Raw genomic sequence first — 22999 nt, 5'->3', positions numbered from 1 at the left:
TCGCCTCAGGCTCATAGGAGGGCTAAATAAGATATGTAGTCTAATTTGTCTAATTTATTTCTTTTTCTTTTTTTATTTAACTCTCTATTTTTTTATTTAACTCTCTCTTTTTCTTTCAAACTCTCTCGGCAAGTGGTCATTTTTTTCTCGATATTAGAATATCGTAGGAGTCGCCATTGCCTCTGTTTTGAGTGCTCAAACGTAAGCTACACATTGTGTTTGTCGCCCAGAATAAGAACCTGAAATTTTCAGGAGTATAAAAAAAAGGTTTAGGACGTATTATAGAATTAAAAAAAAGTTTAACATTCAAAAATTATTAACTGTGAAGCTTGTAGTAAAAAAACCATGCGGATTCTCGATTTTTAAAATTTGTTCGAAAGTTATTGCAATTTTAAAGAATTTCTTCAAATAATTGCTTTCAGTTTTTGTTTTAAGCAGCGTTCATGCATACTTTGCTGTTGTAAAATTTATTTATCACACGAGGTTTTTATTTTATAAATGTTCACTCTTTATTGAAATTGAAAAATAAATGAATAAATAAATGAAAATTGGTGTAGCAATCAAGCCAAGACAATTTCTATTTTTCAACTCATTTAGCTAATAATTAAATAAAAAATTGCTTTAGATTGTTTTCAGTATGCAAATCTCACTAACAAAACAACAATGGTTATGGCGCTTGTTTTTAGAAAGCAAATATCGCGAGTGTATAAATAAAGAGATAATTGTAAATTCAAAAATAAATAAATAAATAAAATAAAATTTATAGAAATGTTGTAAAATGCATTTTAATCAAGAAGGATTTTTTTAAAATTTAGACTCTTACAGATCAGTATATATTGACACTTTCAGGAAGTAGAAGAAAAAGAAATTTAGAATTAGAAAGATTAGAAAAAAATTAGAATAAATAAGAATTAGAATTCATTTAGAAAACAATAAATTCCCATGCAAAAAAAATATATTAATAAATTCCCATAATAAATTTTACGCAATTGACTGAAATGTATTAAAAGTGTTACAAATATAGGCATAATACATATACAGAATACGTATGTTTTTTTGAGCATATGTTTACATTTAATTACATATAATTACTTTGAATTATGCATCGGTTTCGTTCTTTTTTAACAACGACACAAGTTTGCTTTACCATAGCAAGTTTGCAAAAAGGTACTCCGTTAACAAAATTTTTTCTCAGTAATAAAGTAGTTGAATAGAGGGTTAGAATGCTGTTACCGTTGGAAAAAAATGGGAATGTTTCATGGTTTTCCTCTACTTCTAACGGGGATGCTGGTTTATTTCTTAGAAGTTAAATGTGACAAGTCACCAAGATCATTTTGCCTTTATACTTTGTCCTTAAGACTGTGGTTCGTTAGAGCTTAAAAAAAAGTGCAATACCTATTAACAAGAAATTTTTCCCTACAAACTATAATGCTGACAAAAATTATTTCCTCCTATAATTTTGGATCAAAGAATAGAGATAGATTTCGTTCAGTAAACTTTCTATATTCTTAAATTTTGGAAGCTTATTAGCTTCACTCAAAAAACATTATTCGAAGAAAAAACATTATTTTTCATCAATGATAATTCCTTTTTTTCCCTAAAAGAATTTAAAATTGCAACAAATAAGGAAATTTTTTTATTTATTGCCCTTGGTGACTTTACGTTATTAGATTTGCTCAAAGTTCGTCTCTTAAAAATGAGGATTAATTGTAATCAGTATTGTTTGGGCATAATGCTGTTGCTCGATAACCACAATCAAGCAATTTTATCCGGCACTCCACCCTTTCGATGAACAGTTGAAATCGGGAGTTCGAATCCTGCCGGCCGAAGACTCCCCGTGTAGTAAATGATGATTGGTGCACGTTAAATCTGTCGGGTAGCAAACTCCTCCATGCCCCTATGACAAATCAGTAACCTCTAGGGGTACTGAATTAGAGATTGATCGTTCTCTGGTTTTGGGTCAAAATTACGATTTGTAGATGAATGAATGGATGTAGGAATGGGTCCTCCCTACGAACGGGTATGACGTATGGGTCGGGAAGAAGTTAGATTCTTGGATATAGATGGCGCCACTGGAAAACAATAACAATAGTACCCCCTCTGCGATAACAACAACCTATATTTATATATATCGCACCAGATTAAATTATTATCGCTCCAATTACCATAATACTAGTAATGCTAATTACCAGAAATAATTAAGCAATATTTGCGTCAATAGTACATGATTCGCAATACGTCGTGCATTAAAATAGAATGAAATATGCAAAATAGAAGAGAAAATTATTTTTCAATGACATTTTTGTTTTGCAATAGCAAACAGTTGCACTCATTGGTTGGAGAGCTAAGCAGGCTAGAGACAGAGCCTACTAGTTTTACTAAAACGTTTTTCAATTGTAATTGTTGTAATTGTAGTTCATTTACTTCACACTAGAGCTGCACAATGGGTTATTGGCGACTGTCTGGGAAACATCTCTGAAGATGATCCGAAGACACGCCATCACAATTTTGATCCTCTGCTGAGGGGATGGCACCTCCGCTTCAGTAGCCCGACGACTTGCACGCGAAGTCGAGCACTTTACGGTAGAACAGTTTAGCGAGGACCCATACCGCACACCCTCTGTCCCTACGTAGACTGATCCAAGTGGTCACCCACCCGCACACTGACCGCAGCCAGTGATGCTTGACTTCGGTGATCTGCTGGGAACCGTGTCTTAACGATCAGTCCACTGCGAGACCTTTCAGGCATCCAATTGACTATGAAATATCAAATTTCGTCATTCGGAAGGTTATGTATTAATGTATATTTTTAAAATCCTTAGAAAAAATTCAGTAAAAAAAAAAATTATGGGCATTACACAGATTGAAAAGCAATGCTTTGCTAAGATTTCTCAGGACTACTAAAGAATTTTAATAATTAGCTTCTTCTTGAGTATTGCAAAAATAATTCTACCTAATGTTTTCGCACCCATATATATTTCCTTTAAATTGAAATTTTTTTTTCGTAGATACTAGACTTAAAATACCTATATTATTTCTCAATTTCTCAAACCAATTTAAAATATACATATTCAACCATAAAAAATAGAACAAGATAAATTTTTTAGAAACTACGTTTTCAAGTGGATTTTTTTTTTCTTCCTGTCAAACCTTAAACGAAAAACATTGGGCGATCACTTGATCACTTTGGAGAGATTTGGGGATTTTCGTTGTCACTCTTTCGATATAGTTAGTTCACCAGTTGTTGGCACTTGGCTCCACCTCCTCTCACGAAAAGTTCATTTCAGTGCGGGAGTAATAGGAGAAACGTCTCCACTCCTGAAATAGAGACAACCCTTAATGCGCTCCAAACACAAACAGCGAATTCTTTTTCAGTCACTAACTTCGCTTTATCATCTGCTTTTATACCTTTCGTTACTCTAGCTAATTAAATATATTGCAGCAAAATGTCTCAAAAAGAAATAATTATTCACTTAAAAGAGAGAAATATCATCAAATTTATGACGAGAAAAAAATATTTTTGCCATATGATCGCCAAATAGCAACTTTATTCAGGATTGTTCACATCCTTCTCCCAAAAATAGCGAAATAGTATTGTTGGATACCACGTGATGAAGGCGGAGCCAAGGGCTAACTCCTTGTGAACGAACTATACTAGATAACGAGTACAAGTTTTAGTAAATCAACCTATAGTTCAAGAAAGAGCCACGATAGCTCAGGGGATAGAGCGTTCGCCTTCCACTGAGGTGAACCGGGTTCACATCTCAGAGATGGCTGGTGGATACGAATTCCGCATCCTGCTTGCATTGACCACAGTACTGACGAGAAATATCCTCAGTGGTAGACGGATCATGGGTTAGAGTCCTCTTGCCGTCAGGCTAACNATGGGAGAATGTATCAAGTACTATAAGTATATTTATTTCGCCTCCTTTACTCTTAACATGGTTTTTCGAGGCTCTGTTGCTAAGGAAAAATAAAAAAGCCTTAGTTTTAGTGCCTATTGCCTTAACAGAGTGGTGAATTTAAACTATATAGATCATCTTTCTGTGGAGAGTCATCTGGGTTTTAGAAAGAAACAAAAACTTAAATATTTTAAAAGTTATTAAACTTTTGAAAAAATTTTCAATTTGGCAACGCTTTCCCATATAGATGAAAATTATCCAAAATTATTGCCTTACTCACAGTTTTTGCAAATTCTTATGAGTCCAAATAATGTAATAATGGAGTAAGTTTTTAAACATTAAAAAATTAGACCACTCATGCTTTTCATTTTCCCAATACTGTGGCTTTTCTTCATATTCACGTTTTACGTTATTTTAAGAATAAGCATAGCAAACGCTGAATTTAGCGAGGTTAAACTTAATCAGTCATGAGTAATTAGCTCACAGATCTGTTAAGAAAATAGCATCATTTCATTTGGCTACGGAGCCTACGGAAAATCCAAGTAGCACAGAAATATTGTAACAGCCTTAATATATAAATCGACCGACATTTTAAAAAAGTATGTTTCACGCCCACTTGGAAAAATTCCAGCCTACGAATACTTTCATTGACATAGCATAGGAGTACTGAATTGATATTAAATTACAAATTTGGTGTTAATTATTATCATTATTACACGTGTCCCAAAATCTATAGTTTTAGCAGAAGCATACATTAATTTACCAAGCTCTGCAGTGAATTATTGTAGTGAATAATAGAAATACAGTTTGTACTCGAAGTTTGTTTTACGGTTTACATATTATATTAAGCGAGAAATAACCAGAAAAATTATCGTTAAATCAATACTGAGCGACGCTGGATGAAAATTTCAAAACCAATTTGATAACCTTGGTGAAATTTGGAGATATTTCAAAAAGGTGCCTGACAGCGCTTCTTCTTCCGGCAATTAAACATATTTCGATGTTTTCAATCTTAGCTTCCTCGGTAGTGATTGTACTTCGACAGTAATTTCTTTTTACTTCTATGCTTTAATATTTATTTCCGACCACTAATATCAGCCTTTTTTTTTTTAATTAACTTTTTGAAAAAGATTCTAATAGAACATATTGAGTGTGGTGATTATGAAGCAACTTTTATTATATTTCACAAAATTTGAGTAGTACGCTGATAAAAGAATTGAACAGTGTTCCCAATATTTGAAATACAATTAACTACCCAGATTTTTATGAAATCAACTAGTAGGAAAAAAATTAATATGATTGAAAAATTCTTTGGTGCGCATTGACCAAAAGGAGAAATGGATATAACTCTTACCCTAATGGTCGGATTTTCAGATAGGTTCTAATATTTATTCTTAATATGTGGATTCCGAAGGGTAAGAAACAAATATGCAAGCTGGTTAATGTTATCTATGAATAATCTAATCCATATTTCTTAAGGTTTTTTGACTTAAATAATATTTTAAGATATAATTTTTCGGAATCTTAAATTGAAAAATAGGAATTAGCTTTTAAAAAGAAGTGGTAATTAACAAGACCACTAAAAGAGATACTTGTTTGATATTCTCATCAACGATCAACGGTAGACACTTTAAACCTTTTAGCATCTTAGTGATAGTTAAAATAAAGCTTATGTTTTATAAATTCTTTGCCAGTCTCAGGAGTTCGTAAGGTTGTCCTTTTTGTAATTAAATGATACGTGATGACGTACAGAATTTGTCATTCAAATATTCAAATGTTTTTTGTTTTTTTTTTAAATATACGTAATTTTTTGGCTGCTCTAAACTTTTTTTATATCTCTTCTGTGGTACATTTACTATCGATAAATAGATATTAAGACTCCTAATATAATGAACATAATGTACATTCAAATTGAAAGCTTTATGCCTTTTTGTTTATTTAATATGAAGTCAAACACGCTTATAACAGGCTCTGATTTAAAGAGAGCCCGGATTTAACGAAGAAAATCGGAACTACTTGGTCAGTACAATGTTAAGTCAATAGGAGCATAGCTCGCTTTTAACGCAATATTTTTGTTATTCACAATATTTCTATTTAATTCTGCATTGGTGTGCTGGATTGGACAATGGTTTGGTATGACAATATATTATGATACCCAAAAATAATGCATATTGGGTGAAGACCAAGGTCTTACATAACAATGATCTACATAAAGCAAAAAGATGTGCCATCGTTTTGCTTGATGTAGATCAGGCAATGATCATGACTGTGAAGAACGAAATTGGTGTCTACTTTCTACGCCTTTTGTAAAACTTTATTCCAGTGGTAGCTATGTTTATGTTTTAATGTGTTATTTTTTATTCATTTAAACTTATTTTCCACACCACTGTGTATAAATGATTTAAAAGTTCATATGTGATTCCAATTAACACCATATGTCTAGTGGTGAGACCTTTAAAATGTTGGCCAAAATGCTAAAAATTTTGAGAGTTTTGGTTTTGAAATGTCTACCACTCTGCAAAATATTTTGCAAACAGCGTAGTAGTTGGCTGGCCTGAATAAGGGTAACTCTTCGGACTTCAGCAGATTTCCTCCTGTTATATGGAACAAGGGAAATAAAATATACGGATTCCATTTAAAAAAATTTCTAATTGTTTATATAGCTCAGGGAATAGATTCCATTGAGGTGAACCGGGTTCGAATTCCAGCGAGGGCTGGTAGATACGAATTCCGTATCCGGCTTGCACCGACCACAGTGCTGACGTAAAATATCCTCAGTGGTAGACGGATCATGGGTTAGAGTCCCCTTGCCGGCAGGCTAACCGTGGGAGGTTTTCCTGGTTTTCCTCTCCATGTAAAAGCGGGTTAATGCCATCGAAAAGTCCTCTGCGAAGGCAATTTCTCCCAATACTTGATCGAGGAGTTCCCTTGTTATCAGGATTGGTTTAAAAATTACAAGGCTACGGAGTTGAACATTAATAGGGTCAGTTGCTCAACGACTGTCATAAAATAATTGTTTATCTTTTTTTAGCAGCAAATCTTTTGGAAGACATGCCAAAACGACTGACACTATTTGAAAGATCATGTTTGAAGTTTTCAGAAATTATGTCAGTTTAGCTACGGATCGACCAAAATGAGGGAATTAATAACTTCTTTTTAGTTTTAATATCAACAATTTTGCAATCAATCTAAAGGATTACTGTATTTATATAAGAATGCTTGTAAAATTATAGCGCAATTAAAAAATGCAAAAAGTTTTTAACTCTCTATGCTCATTTTAGTCCACTGAATTTTTCATGGGTAAATATGACATCATTTCTAAACAGGTTCAAGCATGATCGGTCAAATATGCCAACAGTTTTGCCTACCTAAACATTCGCTGCTAAAAGAAAGATTGTTTATATAGATGAAAATAATTATAGATTAAGATGTTTATATAGATGAAAATAAATATAAATAAAGATGTTTATATAGATAAAGAAATAAAATAAAATCTTAATATGTTAAAAAAACGATTTTTTTAAAAAAGCTCGATAAAAAGAAGAGCTATTATGCGTCAGAATTAAGTTTTATGTGGCTTTAAATTAATAAATAAGGTGGCGCTAAGTCCCTTCTATCAAAGTGGAGATTTTGTCGTTAGCGGCCTTTTTCCCATTCGTCTTGAATTTTGATCTTTGGGGTGGTTCTTTCTGGTAATTGGAATGCAATTGAAGTAAAAGGAAATTAAATGTTTTGAATTTTAGATAAAATTACATCACTACAAAAATGAGCTGCCATCGGTCTGAGGTTTATGTCTTCTCTTAAGTTTTCAAAAGTAAAAATTTCGTTGAATCCTGCGGTGTCACAATTAATGGTTTTTTCAAAAAATCTGAAATTTAGCTTTGCAATGCGATGATCTAAAGAAACTATGTTGAGGTCGCGATGTATGTTTTTATTTCTGATAAACCATCTTGCTTTTGTTATTTTCCTGAGGATTTTGTTCTGGCATGTTTTGAGTTTTTTAAGGAGTGATGTGGAGATGTTGCACCAAGCTGGAGATGCATAAGTCAGGATGGGACGGATCATCGAGATGTAAAGTAAACGTTTAAGTCTGAGCTCCATTTTAGGGTTCTGAAGAAGGATTTGTAATCTGTGGTAGGCTGTTTGTGCTTTGTTGATGACTGTTTTGACGTGATCTTTCCAATTAAATTTGCTGTTTATGACCAGACCAAGATATTTTGCTGTTTTGACTATGGGTATCGTTTCGTTAAAGAGTACAACTTGATTTTTAGGGAGGATCGTTTTTCTTTTATGTTGAATGATTAGTAGTTTCGATTTTTGGCCGTTTACTTTAAACTTCCAGTCTAGGCACCAGGTTTCTATTTCTGTGATCTTNGTTCCTTGATATCCAAAAGTCTCTTTAGTTCTTGAATGAGAGCCGCAAGTCACTCAGCTGGGTTGGACTTAGGAGTGTTTGCTTGTCTTTGCTGCATCGACTTCTCCTAGGAGGCGAAACACATCCCGAGAAGTTTGCTGTGTGGTCTTGCTTACAGTTGCAGTACTTGGGTAGAGTGTCTTTTTGCAGTCATATGAAAAGTGGCCATCAGCATACTTAACACATTGTGTCTCGTTGTTGCAAACACGTTGCATGTGGTCAAAGCTTTGGCAGCGGTAACACCGTGCCTTTCAACTCTTATGTGATGATCTTTGGAGTGAGTCGACCGGTCCATCTCTTTGTTGTCCTCCGTGGACTTAAGCCCTAGTATGTTATTTTAGCTGGGAACCTGAGCCGCGAAGCTGCCCCTATTCCATTGATCATGAAATATTGCCCTGTTTGAGGTTGCCTTCTATTTTATTTCAAGCACTTTGCTTGAATAACTATAGAGTAAATGCAAAAAACTGTAAAAAAGTGGCGTACAACGTAAGTCTTTGAATTTATTAGAAGTAGTGGTGAGAAAAAACCTACAAATCTAATTTACCTTAACAAGCATGATATGTTAAAAGACAACCATGAAAAATTTAAAAAGTGGAGAAAAAGATTATTGGAAATTTTAATTTCGTTAGATCCCTGATACTCATTTGTGCACTCTACCAATTACAGGAAAAAAAACAAATGTTGACTTACTTTTCTTAAGTTAACTTCCGCTTTAGCTTTACAAAACCAGTTTTGAATTTGTAGCGCTACTATAAACGAAATAAATATTTTTAGTAGATATCACTTTCAAAGAAAGCATAATTTTCACAATTTAGCTACCATTTCTAAGCAAAGTATAGGTGGTGCAAAATCAAAATATATCAAAGTTGAACTTAAGGGAAGGTTTTGAACATAACTCAAATATCAGAGAGCTGCTCGAAGTGACATTAACTTCGTCGGAATTTCGAGACATATAATGGGGGAATGTATGAAGTGGGAGTAGAATTGAGGGGATGCTAAGCACCAAATAGTAAAATCATGTATGAGAAACCAGTCAGTTGAACATATGATGAAATCAATGGAAAATTAAACACAATTGAGATTAAACTAGATTGGAACATAATAATATTTACAGGGGTCAGAATAACATTTACACAGGCGTAATAAACTAGAAAATAATAGAGAGAATATATGCAACTATTTACATATTCACACGAGATTGATAAAAATAAGTCAACTACAAAGCAAAGGCTATATAATCAATATATAGTCCGGCAACTACCTTGTCTGTGGCTCTGTAATAGTGATGACCTAGGCGTCCTGGTAATACCACCACTCGTTTCTGGGTTGCTCATCACACTTAAGTAACCAATTCCCACGACTGTAACCCACTTGGATTTCCTTTAGGAATTAAGTCAGCCAGTTTTAATATTATATGGTAGTTAATATAACTTTGGAGTTAATTAAGAAGGGAAAAAAATTCCCTTAAATATTTTTCTTCATCACTTTTAAATTTCTTTTGCTGTTGTAACTGTCCAGTGTTTTTAACTATTCATGAGGAAAAATATCGCTGGAAAATATATCGAAATAGAAATGCTAGTAGTAGCTATATCAAGTTTCATTGCGAAAATGAAAAAGTTATGATTTGAAGAACTAACACCACTCCCATCATACTAATGGTGAAATGAAATATTAAAATGATTTTACAATACTTTCGAGACCTCTGTCCCAAATTTAGCGGTTACATTTGAATATTTTTATACTGATTATTGATACTGATGATTTTATGATTTTGTTTGAGAATTTTTAGAGACTTCAGGGTGATATTACCATGCATTCATTGTCCTTACTTAACACTAAGTTTACAGACGTTTCTTATATACGAACACGCGTCAATTTGACGCATGAACGAATACCTATAACAGCACTTACAGAGATGCCAACTTGCTCCGAACAGCAACTTTATATTTCAAAGTGGTAGTTTATCAATTGTAATTCTTGGTTTAATACATTCAATTTAGTAGATTTTTATCCACCACTATTTCCAAATAATTCGTTGGCTTATATAATTCACCACTTTTTATTTGCAAAATTTACTTAGTAGTTATTTACCGTTTTTTTAAAAAAATTATTTTGGCGTGTCTGGAGCAGTTGGCATATCTGCACTTAGAAAGCAATGTAATTATAAAGCAACTGAAACTTTCCAAAATCCGACACTCTGACATCAATAGACATTCTGCGTTTCATTCCTTTTTATTATTGATGTTATGTTTGCATGTTTATTCAAAATTTTGTCTAAATTACGATCTCGTCAAATTGACGCATTGTATTATCGTTTTGTATATCCGTAGAGATAGGTATACCACAAAGAGAACGCTTTTGAAGAAAATAGACTTCAATATGTATTTACCTCGATCAATGGATAAAAGTCATTACAAGAGATAAAATAAAAATGCAAACTGGTTTTGTAATTTTCCTTATAAAATTCGAAATGCGTCAAAATGGCGCTTCCCGTAAATCTAGTGTTAAATCAGCATCAAATTAGCTCAAAAATCCAGGGCTAGCACGCTCTTATGCCATTCCCCATTTTGAAGGAACTTTTCATTCAGAATTCTTCTAAGCCTTACACCTAGTATATCTCTATATATTCATTGTAGTAGTTTAATTTTACTGGTGTCGATCTGTTAAACTGCATCGGAAGTCATTTATGACTCCATCTTCAGCGAATGTAGCAAATAATTATGAATAAAATTTTCATGCTAAATGTAGCGACTAATTTAGGACGGGGGGGGGGTANAGATTTCTAAGTTCTGATAAAAGTTTTATGAGAGATCCATTTGCTTTAAAAAATTTCTACTTTGGTTCGCTACCACTAGAAAGAATTATTTTCAAAATCCTCATAAGTTGGAGGGTATGCTTATCGGCAACAGTTGTTTATCGCTTGTTTCATTTGAGATAACGATATCGGATAAGGAATCGAAGTATTGTCGGTACATTCCGCTTTATTATTGATGTTATGTTTGCATGTTTACTCAAAATTTTGTCTAAATTACGATCTCGTCAAATTGACGCATTGTATTTATATTGTATTATCGTTTTGCATATCCGTAGAGATAGGTATACCACAAAGAGAATTTCAATATTTCAACGCTTTTGAAGTAAATAGACTTCAATATGTATTTACCTCGATCAATGGATAAAAGTCATTACAAGAGATAAAATAAAAATGCAAACGGGTTTTGTAACTTTCCTTATAAAATTCTCCTTATAAAATTGACGCTTCCCGTAAACCTAGTGTTAAATCAGTATCAAAGTAGCTCAAAAATCTAGGCCTAGCACGCTTTTATGCCACGCCCCATTTTGAAGTAACTTTTCATTTTGAATTCTTCTAAGCCTTACACCTAGTAAATCTCTATATATTCATTGTAGTAGTTTAATTTTACTGGTGTCGATCTGTTAAACTGCATCGGAAGTCGACTCCATCTTCAGTGAATGTAGCAAATAATTATGTATAAAATTCTCATGCTAAATGTAGCGACTAATTTAGGACGAATGGGGTGAATGTTTTGGGGGATAATTTTGGGAGTAAATGTTCTTTTACCAGCCACGAAAATGTTTGCAAACTTCATTCCAAATGCAACGATTTTCAGGAATTTTTTACTTTTCTTCACATTTTCTCCAACGAATCCGAAATTCTGGAATATGAATTAATTTTCAGAACGAAGTCGTACTATTGGTATAATGTTTATTGCGTGCATGCAATGTGTTAGATATACCGAAAAGTTCTGTTCGCGAAAGTACACGCCTCATTTTACAGTAATGCAAAAGGTTCTTTTATGATAGAAAGTGGTAGGATATTTACCCTTTAACTTAATAGTATTGTTCTACTTTAAAGAGACACAGCATACATCGGGACAAAGATCATGTGCATACATATTCAAACTTTTTTTTTTATATAAAGGCGTTTATGCATCCTTGTATTATGGGAACCTTGTATTTCGCGAACAGAATTTTTCGGCAGACCTAATCAGCCCTGAGCGTTGGCAATTGTGAAATGTTGTGTGATTCGTAACAAAGATGGGAGAGTATAACTAGGAGGGAACACGATATTCATTGAAATAAACACCGCGAGTCACGGTGGCTCAGAGAATAGAGAGTTCACCTCCCACCGAGGTGCAGGCTCGAATCCCAGAGATAGCTGGTCTATACGAATTCTACGCCCGGCTCGCACCGACCACAGTGCTGACAAAAAATATCCTCACTGATAGACAGATCATGGGTTAGAGTCTCCTTGCCGTCAGGCTAACCATGGGTGGTTTGCATGATTTTCCTCTCCATCTAACGCAAATTTCTTCCAATGCATGATCCTGGAGCTCCCTCGTGTTCTAGATTAGGTTAAAAATTTCAACCCTACGAAGTTGAATATTGATAGTCGCAAACTCATAAAAGGATCATCTGTCCAAAACTGGTTATAAAATAAAATATAAACACCCCATTTGCCTCTTAATAGGTGGCCCGGGTTCGAATCCCAGCGATACGAATTCTGCACCCGGCTCTCACCAACCACACTACTGACGTAAAAATATTCCTTGTAGTAGACGGATCATAGGTTAGAGTCCTCCTGCCATTAAAGTTACCCTGGGAGGTTATCGTGGCCTTCCTCTCCATGTAATACGAATTCGGATTATTTCCATCAAAAAAATTGTCCAATAAGGCAAATTTCTCCCAATACTTGATCCAGGAGTTAAGTTTCCTTGTTTTCTGGAATGGGTTCAAAATTATAAAGCTAAGGAGTCGAACATTGGTAGTCATAAACTCAAAATTGGGTCAGCTGTTAGGAAATAAAATGAACACTCGCAAAATCTTTGATACTAAGACCCGGCTGTAAGAATCAACATTCTCTCCTGATGTACGTAAAGCTAGTAATCGTCTATTGTATTCTATGAATAAATCATTCAAAGCAAAATGAAAGCTGAAGGATTACGCATTGGCGTTAAGTTATCGAGGTAGTCTGGGTTTGAATTATTCTATCTCTATTACTATATTTATCACTTAGAATTTTCTTTGTAGTTTTGTACGTACAAGCAATACTACTAATTTCGTCAACCAATCGCTTTGGTTTGTCTCGTACATATATATGTTTGTCTCGTAAAGATATGCTTATTTCCGATAAATTTGAATTTTCATTGAAGGAAGATTTAAACTGCTTCCAGAAACATTCTCATGTCTCGATTTCACCTCGAAAGGATTCTAGTTTAATTTTTGAAAAATTTCCGGTCACTGCTTGGGGTGGTGGGGGTGAAAAAACCGATATATTTTGTGTCGGAGGAATATCAATTTTCATAAAACATAATTGTAGACTTTCAAAGAACTTTTGAACAACGAATATTGCAGTATTATCCGTGTATTCTCCACAACACAGCATCCGTTTCATTCCCAGAATCTGATATCGAGAGATGGATTTATTTGTCTAATAATTTTATTTCTTTCAAAGCCTCAGAGAATCGACCAATTGAATGCTCTGGATTTTTATTTCATCGGGTAATTGCGCAATAAATCGATTGATGACTTTTAAGTTTTTCGTTTTAGTTTCAAAAACACAAACGTTCTCTGTTCCAATGTTTTTGTTTTCTGCCATTCAGTATGAATTTCACAAAATTGATAAACCCTTTGCTTATGGTCCACATGTTGTACCAGCCGTAAGCATATGGTTAAATACTTCAGGAATCAAACCGTAATTTTAATACTCACAAAGGTTTTTCATTTGAGTTCCGGCTCCAAAAAATGTTACATTGTGTGATTTATGATGAAGATGGAAAAGCATAGCTGAAAGACAACGCTACTCGACAGGTATTAAAATAATACAAAGGAAATCGTATTTCAACCGGATGTTAATTTTGTATCAAATCAAACAGTGTATTTCTTTTTAGTTTTTAAAAAAGTATCGAACAGTCACTCATCTTCCATGTTAAACAACATTTCATACAGAGATACATAAGTTGCCTTCACTGCACTTAACTGTCCTCTTGAAATCCATCAATGATCAATTAGTTACAGGCGCAACCAATAGGAACACGTTTCTATTAGAATATGAATACGAATCGTCCAATAGAAATAGTGCGAACGGAAATTGATTAAATGATAGTATATAGGAACACTGATCTAGTTTAGCCTCTGAGTTGATAATTTCTATAAAGTTAATCCCCTCTTGTCTGGTACATATGCAAATCTCTATGTTTGGGTTCTCAACAATAAGTGTTAGTGTGTTATGTTGTTATCTCGAAGAAATTCTAGAAAATATAACTATTTCCAAACAATACCAAGTTATAGTTTGATATTAAAAATGTGGCTTATCATTATACTACACGAAGCATTTTAGTTGTAAGANAAACCCGAAATACAGCAACATACTGCGCATGGTGGAATTGATGTTTTCTCTGTCTGGGAGTACTGCAGAGGTTAAAAGGGGCTTTTCAGCATTAAACTTACAAAAAAAAAAAAAAAAAAAAANAAAAAAAAAAAAAAAAAAAAAAAAAAAAAAAAAAAAAAAAAAAAAAAAAAAAAAAAAACTCTTTACGTACTGGTCTTAAACAAGAAGCATTAAACGCAATTATGAACGTCTACCTGGAAAACCCCTTTCAGATTTCTGTGCAGAAACTTCTGTAAATCATTGGCTTGATTGTGGAACTGGCAAACGTCATATTTGATTCCTTTAAAAAACGCAGTACCCTCGGATAAATTGATATTCCAGATAACTTGGCCTCTGTCATTTAAATTATTTCATAAAAGAAATAAATTATTTCATAACAGAAATACTAGGTTACTATTAGTAACCTAATATTTCTTTCATTACTGTATAATGTAATCCTAGTATTTGCAATCCTAGTAACTACTAATTCATTGTGCAATTTATATAAATGCTTGTAATAAATAAGAGAAAATTATATTTTTATTTATTTAAAAGCTACGGGTTAGTTTCAATTGAGGACGGGTGCATTGTTGGACAAGTCCTAGGGGACGGGTAAAATTTCTGAGTTTCTTCGAGCCCTGCATTGAAAACTATAGGATCAATGTGACCGAAGAATAAATTATTTTTCCTTTTATTTAATACATATTTGCGATTTTTATCTTCAGAGTTAAAATATAGATAAATTCTTTCGAAGCTCTAGGAATTTTACAATCTAACAAAACAACATAAGTGCTTCACGATCAATTTCAAGAAAAGTGGCTTGACATCCATTTTTCTTCTTCTTGCCATTGTTAATGAAAGAAAAAATAATAGCTAAAATTGAATTTCAGAAAGCTGATAAAAAAAAATTTATTTTTACATTTTTTTTGCTATATGTAGCTTATTATGCGAAGATGCCAAATATATAAAAAAACTTAATTTCGAATATATTTCGTAGCTTACCTTGGTTTTTCTTTTGACCGGCAGTATAACCGTTTGACGCAGAATGGTCACTGGTACCCTTTTTTTATATATTTTTTTTTCTAAAGCTCTAATTACAAGCAAAAATATATTTCGGAATTTTTTAACTATAAAAAACACTTTTTAATAGTTACTGAAATCTTTTAGTTTATCAAAATTATGTTTATACTAAAAAAATAAAATCCTAAAATAGTAGAATGAAGAAAAAAACATTTTTTTTTTGTTTATACACAAAAATTTAACAATAATTGATTTTGTAAATTAAAGAAATTTTAATTAGGAAAAGCTATTTCTCTCAGATCTAAATCTATGTATATAACTAAGTGCAAATTTAGAAAAATTATTGTTTAGAAGTGAGTCGTAATTTGGAAGATTTTACCTTTAACGCAAAAAAAAAAAAAAAACATCCGTGTTTCATGCTATATTTCAAACCCATAAGCCATTTAAGTGTTAAATATAACATTTTTCACTTATTTTGATCTCAATTAATGTAAAATACTAAAAAAATATGTTTAATAAAAATTCTGCTTCAAAAGGTTAAACACTGAAAACTGTACAATCTATGTGATTAAATATTTACTTATTATTTTTTAAATATATATTCTACTTCTTTAGAAATATTACATTTTTCCAAGAGAATTTTTGCAAAAGTACAATTTTCGAGGAAGTTTAAGAAGTTTCTGCTAGTTCGCAGAATATTGTCTGCCTGTTACGACGCCATCGCTTTATTAAAGGAAAGAAAATCGAAACATGTAGAAAACAAGTTGAAACATTTGAAAGCTTCCACTTGGCGTCTGCCTGTCTGGAAAAAATAACTTCATTCCACGGCTGCAGGGACTCTAATGTGCATTTCTAACTAATGACGTCGCCAAAAAGCAGCCAATGGTAGAAATACCAGGATCTTTGCTTTAGATGATTGGATGAAATTTTCGATAGAGGAGGAGCTAAACTAATCGAAGACAGAAGCAAGATTACCCCATACCATCAGAGATCTTCCGATGATTTATGTTCCATGATTTTTTTTCTTCTTTTAGCTAAGAAGTAAAGTTGATTTAGAGGGGCTTTATTTTTAGTTTTTCTACCCACTTAAAGCTTCTAAAAAATTATTCTCCAAAGATAAGATTACCTAGATTTATCAAAGTACTTGTTTCTTTGGAATTTCTTTACAGATTTATGAAAGGAACGTGTTTTATAAAAGTTAGGGTACATCTCTAAGCCTCCTCCCCAAGAATTGATGATTTATAATTTTTAAATAGTTTCTCCTTTCACCAAAATATGAAAAAGATTCTTTTTTTTCTTCAAAATCTTTGAAAAATACTTCTAAAGCACCTTTAAAATGTTATATTTTCTTTCTCAAACAGGAACAAACAGCTGCCATAAATCGAAGCTTAGTAACATGCTTACAGTGATGTATAAGTTTTGATCACGACTTTTCTAAGATATCCGTTATTTTTTTCTATGTCATCTTGTTTAGATTTTTCTTAAGATCATTTTAGTTCTTGAGGGAAGAGTTCTGAAATAATATTTCATCTTCAATGCAATTCATTTGTTAAAAGAAAAATCTAGATTTCATTCACCGCTGAAGACGTTAGAAATGTTTCTAAAGGTTAGGAAATAAATAAGAACAATACGCGAGTAGATAAATAACAAGGAACTAGAAGAACTAAGAAAATAAAAAAGTGTACGTAATAATGAGCATAAACTGATCTTTATTTATTAATTTTAAATATCACTACCATTTTTCTTCTTATTCTAAAAATACAATAATTTTCTCCAAGAAAATTATTTCGTTCAAAACCTTGATCACATATACAAGACCACGCGAATCTGCATTCCTGGCCCACGTTATCATTTAAGTGACGAGTATTTCCGACTCCGTCAGCCTATGATCTCACGAACATGATCTCAATTTAGTACTCACGTATTTCATCCCGTATCTGTACGCTTACGTACTTTTTCATATACATACTTTTGGAAATAATTATCTTGTTTAGCCTATCATTAGCCTAAAGCAGAATTAATTATTTAAAAAAATTGGGTCGAAAGCATAGTTCCTTCAGTCATATGATAAATGTTAAATCCTTGATAAGTGTATTCTGGGTACCAAACTAAAAAAAAATTCAATGAGTGCTGCGTTCTGTTTAAGGAGCAAGATATTTTTCTCACACATAATTTCGCAATAATTTAGAAAGTTTGTCAACGTAAGATGCTACTACCTAAAAAAAGAAGCTATAAAACTTAACAAAGTTTACAAAATAACCACCATTAGCAGCAACAACGTCGTACAGTCAGAGAACAAAATGAACACTCGAACGTGCTTACATTTTACTTGGAATGATCTGACATGCAAAAAAAACAGGTAACACAATGCAGACCTATTATTTTAACCCTTTCGAAGGCCGTGGTAAGTATACTTACTACCACTTTTTAAAGTCCGTGGTAAATATTTTTACCACTTTTAATTTAGGTTTCCATTTGTTAATAACTTCAGCTTTCTTGAAGTGGGTTTGAATAAATTTGGTAATCAATTGCTAGTTTAAGAAAACGTATAAAAGTTATAAAATACATAATTCCTTTTGGAGTTAATAGCAGTTATAAAATTTATTTTATAAATGACAAAAAATAAAAGTCAATAAGTTCCTAATAGGTCGTGGTAAATATACTTACCACCAAGAAAATATGACATTAAAATTTAGATTAAATTTTTATAAGCTAAATTAGTTTTTTTTTCTTATATCAATTACGATTCTTATATCGATTTCAATTCCAAAAATACTTTAATTTACCTTAGCTAGAAATAAATGGCCCATTAAAGGGTTAAACCACATACTATAATAAATACCCAATTATATTTTCATGACTAAGATTATGAAGTTGCAGTACTTAAGTTCTGGTAAAAATTAAAGCCAAAAATATGTTTTAAAACCACTCTGATTAGCAAATAAAATATTTCGCCAAAACCTCGGATGTTGTATTATCGTAATTAAATAATTCAGTTTTAAGAATAATAGAAAATAGTTTTTAAGGAAAAAAAATTACATTTTGGAGAAATGAATAGATTATTACTTACAAATTTTTTACATTTCGTCATTAAGTAAGATGATGCTCGCATTATTATTGTTTTATTTATTTAAATAAAGTTATTTGACTTGTATTTTTTCTTCAACTAAAAATTTTGAAGCATTTCTTTTAGTTTCATTTTTTTTCGATTGTCAGATAATTATCAGTTAGTTAAATCAGAAATTGATACTTTAAAATCATGAATCAGCATTCATGGAAAATTTCAAAATATGAATATTAAATGATGTGACATTGCGCGAATGCGCGAAATATTGTGCTTATATAAGCGTCACATTTATCTGCAAGAGTTTCTGTTTTTTGAATTCAAGAAATATCAAGTAACAGTAAGAATTTTTTGTTACTAAATTTCATATTTGGTTTGTTAATATAGTGTATCTTTTTGTGCGGTATCTTTTTCTACCCTGAAAAGATAGTTTATTTTATCTTTTAATGATTTATTTGTATATTATTTTAATATTTTTGAATTTTAATTATTTTATCTAAACTTTATTTTTAGTCTCAATCTTCCATCACAAAGAAAAAGTTTTACTTAGTTCGAAGTAAAAATTAGTAGTAATTTTGATTTGTTTTTAATTTTAAAGAAAACCCTGTTCACTTTAATTTTTTGTTTAGTCATTTCAATAATTTTAGTGTTTATATTTTACAAATAGATTTGGAATTAAAATTGAAATTACTGAGAATTTAGTTTCCTACACAATAATTTCATTTTTAATTTTACATCTATTAATTTCTCCTCTGCAATTTTACTTCTATTTTATTTCTCTTCTAATAATTCTAAATATTTCTTTTCTAATTTATAGAATTCTATAAATTCACTTCTATATTTTCATTTCGATTTCATTTTTAATTTAATCTTTTTATTTCACTAATAAAATAGTCCGAAGAAAGTGTTTAAGTTGTATTTATTTTTATTTATTCTGAAATATAATAATAATAATTAAAATAGCCTTGTAACTACTTGACAATTGGAACTTTTTGATAATTCGTAAATATACCTTTTATTTACTTCAGATATCCCGCTTTGAGGAAAAATATGTTCTAGTGGTAGCAAAGTTTATATTTTAATGCATGATTCTTAGATTATTAAATTTGATTTAAAGTAATTTTTTCTCACCACTGTACATGAGTAATTCAGAAGTTCATGTGAAACGCTACCTTATTCCAAATCCCTCGTTTTGAGACTTTTAAAATACTGACAAAATTAACTAAAATTCTAATTATTTTAGCGTTTAAATCTCTATCCCTCTATAAACATGTACCTCAAAGCGTAGCAGTTGGTATCCCTGTTAAAAGCGTTTGCTTTTAATATTGCTATTTGCGTGACAGAAAAATTTCAGCTAAGACGAGCTGTTAAATACAAGATCTCCTTTATATTTTTAAAAATTTAAAGAGAAGTACAACGCTGAAATTCTCGAAATTTTTCTTCAAACTGATTATTAATATATTAATTAATTATTATTATTATTAACATATATAATTAATTATTTCATTTTTTTAAAAAAAAGTTATGAACCAAAGTCACACGTGTTGACTTAGATGAATTAACCCTATCCGGAACAGAATCGATTGAAAATTTTAGTCGGGTAGGGCATTAGCGAGAGCAAATTTTAATACATTCTAAGGAAAGCAACATACTTTAGCTCTTTGTTGTTTAAAAAATAGTTGTTGCTATCGTTCAAAACAATTAGTTATGAGTGCTTTGCAACTGCTGAATTAATAACTGGCTGCATTGAACCGGAAAGGGTTAATATATTTAAAATAAAATGTTTTAATTAAGTTTAAAATAAAATGTTTTAATTAAGTTAAAATAAAATGTTTTAAATATTTTAATTTGTCCTTATGAAATTGGGATAATTTTAGTTTCTCATCAATAAAATGAAATGAGAAGAGCAGTAGTTATATTTTAGTTAAGTCGAAATAAAAGTTGTGCAATGGGCTATTGGCGATGGTCTGGGAAGAATACCTGAGAACCGACGACCTGTTCGCAAAATCGAGCACTTTACGGTAGAACAATTTAACGAAACCACACCGTGCACTCTGGATCCCTTCGCAGGCTGATCAAAGTCGTCACATACCCGCTCACTAATCGCAGCCAGTGTTTTTGATACCGGAAAGTAGTCTTTCTAAAATTTGTTTATATTTTGACATTTTGAATTTTTTTTCAGCGTTTGAACTTTATTTAAGGTTTAACTGAGCCTTACTTTTTCTGTTCTTAAAATTTATTGTTGGTAAAAGAGAATTTGCCCTGTTAGGTTTCTTCTGCGATATAATGTCCTGTTAATGCGCATTGGTAGCAAGAAGACTTCGATGTGGTTCTTTCACAGCTGGAAAATGCATGGGTTCATGGACTACACAGTAGATGTTGCTCTTGATCGAGTGGGATAAGAAACACTAGCAAATTTTTACACTTTACATTTGCAGATGCATTGACTTTTTTTTTTTGTTACTTGCAACGGTCAAGAGCGTTTTTGCCAACACTGTACTAACCCAATTTTCATTTAGGTCTTGTTTTGTATTTCAGATGCATGCTACATCTGTTCTTGTTCTCTGTGCTCTTGTTTGCTTTTTTGTACTGACAAATGTGGAAGAAGCCATGGGATTAGACGCCAACTTGGGTCTCTGCTTGCCAATTAGGCTGCCATTGGGAACAGTTTTGGATGTATTGAAAGGTCTTCCAACTCTCATCAACAAGCTGGTCAGTTAGATGGAGAGGAAAATTATTGTAATCTTTTTTCTGAAATGTAAACCATCACTAAATAAAGTCTGATTCAATTTGCTTTTAATTTTGTTTGCTTTTGTTGAATGGCTAATTGTATTAAATATCTGGGCACCTGAGACCCATTCCATTCATCTTTAGCTTGAACTTAGGGGTTTTTCGATGAGGTGGTGATTTTTTAAGTCAAAGTTAGTGAATAAAGTAAAGTAAATGAAGTAAAGAAGTATTCATGTGGATCATTGAGGTTCTGACTGTGTAATTATATGCATACAACATATTAGAATTATAATATAATACAATAATTAGAATATTGTAGTTACATATTAGATCATAATGTAAAAATATGAGGTAAAACTTGATCTATGGTGGTATGGGAAAAGTAAGGTTGCGTATATGCTATTGATGTTGGGAGCGTTTGTTGAACTGCCAATTTGTATGACTGATGAGAAATTATTTTCTTAGTGGTAGCAACAATACAATAAATTTTAAATTTCAAAGTTTCAAAAAAAATTCGACCTGGATGCATAGATCAATAATTAAACCTGGACCTGCGACCATAATTCAATAATTAAAAAATATGTACTACATAAGATCTATTTGTTAGCTTATTATGTTCTTAAATATTTAAGTAGTTTAATTTTTGAAAAAATTTTCAGAATTTAATTGTTATTTTACAATTACTTTGAAAACTCTTTTTCAACGACCGAACAAGTTGGTAAGCATGAGAATGTCTAGAAATGTACTATAAATTGTTTCTAAATATTTCAGGAAAGCATTATTATAAAAAATTTTGCAATTAAAATGTTCCAGGTGTTAGACGTTGTAAAATGTCATGCAAGTTACACATTAAATTTTTTAAGTCAAAGTTAGTGAATAAAGTAAAATAAAATTAAAGTAAAGTAATAATAAATTGAAGTAAAAAGTGCAGAAAAATAAAGTAAAATGATAAAGTGAGAAAAGTAATGAGGTAAATTATAATATAACTTTTTACTAAATATGTCCAAAATGATTTTATGTCAACAACGGTCCTGCACTCACGTCATTGAAATCTGCAAGTGTTTACCAGAAATGCCAACTTGTGCTTTTTTAAAAAAATATTTTCTAGTGGTTTAAAATTTGTTTCAGTTTAGTATTTTTCAGTTCAAGTAATTTTTCCTCCACTACATAACAAGAATTCAAAGCATCGAATGCAATGCAACTTTATTGCAGCTATTTCGTGGGGACTCTTTTCAAGAGGAAGCGTAATTATTCTTACTTTACAAGTTTTAATATTTAATTCGCAGCCAATTTATTATAAAAATTTTCCAGAAAGTACAGTAGTTTGTCCTGATGTTTACTAACGAGGGTTAGGCGTAATAACATTAATATAAACTTTTATTCATTCTGAGAATGGTTTTCCCAAGTGGTAGTAAATTGAAAACTGATTCAGAATTTTTGGCAAAAATACTTTTAAATCTTGCCCAAATTTAACGCATTAA

At 31.7% G+C, this 22999-nt stretch overlaps 1 protein-coding gene and 1 long non-coding RNA gene across 2 annotated transcripts in view; one reads left to right on the top strand and one right to left on the bottom strand.

The window, feature by feature from the left end:
* LOC107441879 (Talin_middle and talin-RS domain-containing protein rhea) overlaps window positions 1-22999 on the bottom strand; it is a 407839-nt gene that overhangs the window by 135124 nt on the left and 249716 nt on the right. The gene's annotated exons all lie outside the window — the stretch shown is intronic.
* LOC139426383 (uncharacterized) lies at window positions 19025-21588 on the top strand. The gene is made up of 2 exons (XR_011637652.1): window positions 19025-19128; window positions 21327-21588. It is a non-coding gene; the product is annotated as an uncharacterized lncRNA (long non-coding RNA).

This window comes from Parasteatoda tepidariorum, chromosome 9 (assembly GCF_043381705.1).
Source record: "Parasteatoda tepidariorum isolate YZ-2023 chromosome 9, CAS_Ptep_4.0, whole genome shotgun sequence".
Taxonomy (NCBI): Eukaryota; Metazoa; Arthropoda; class Arachnida; order Araneae; family Theridiidae; genus Parasteatoda; species Parasteatoda tepidariorum.
This window is presented reverse-complemented; position numbering and strand designations above follow the sequence as displayed.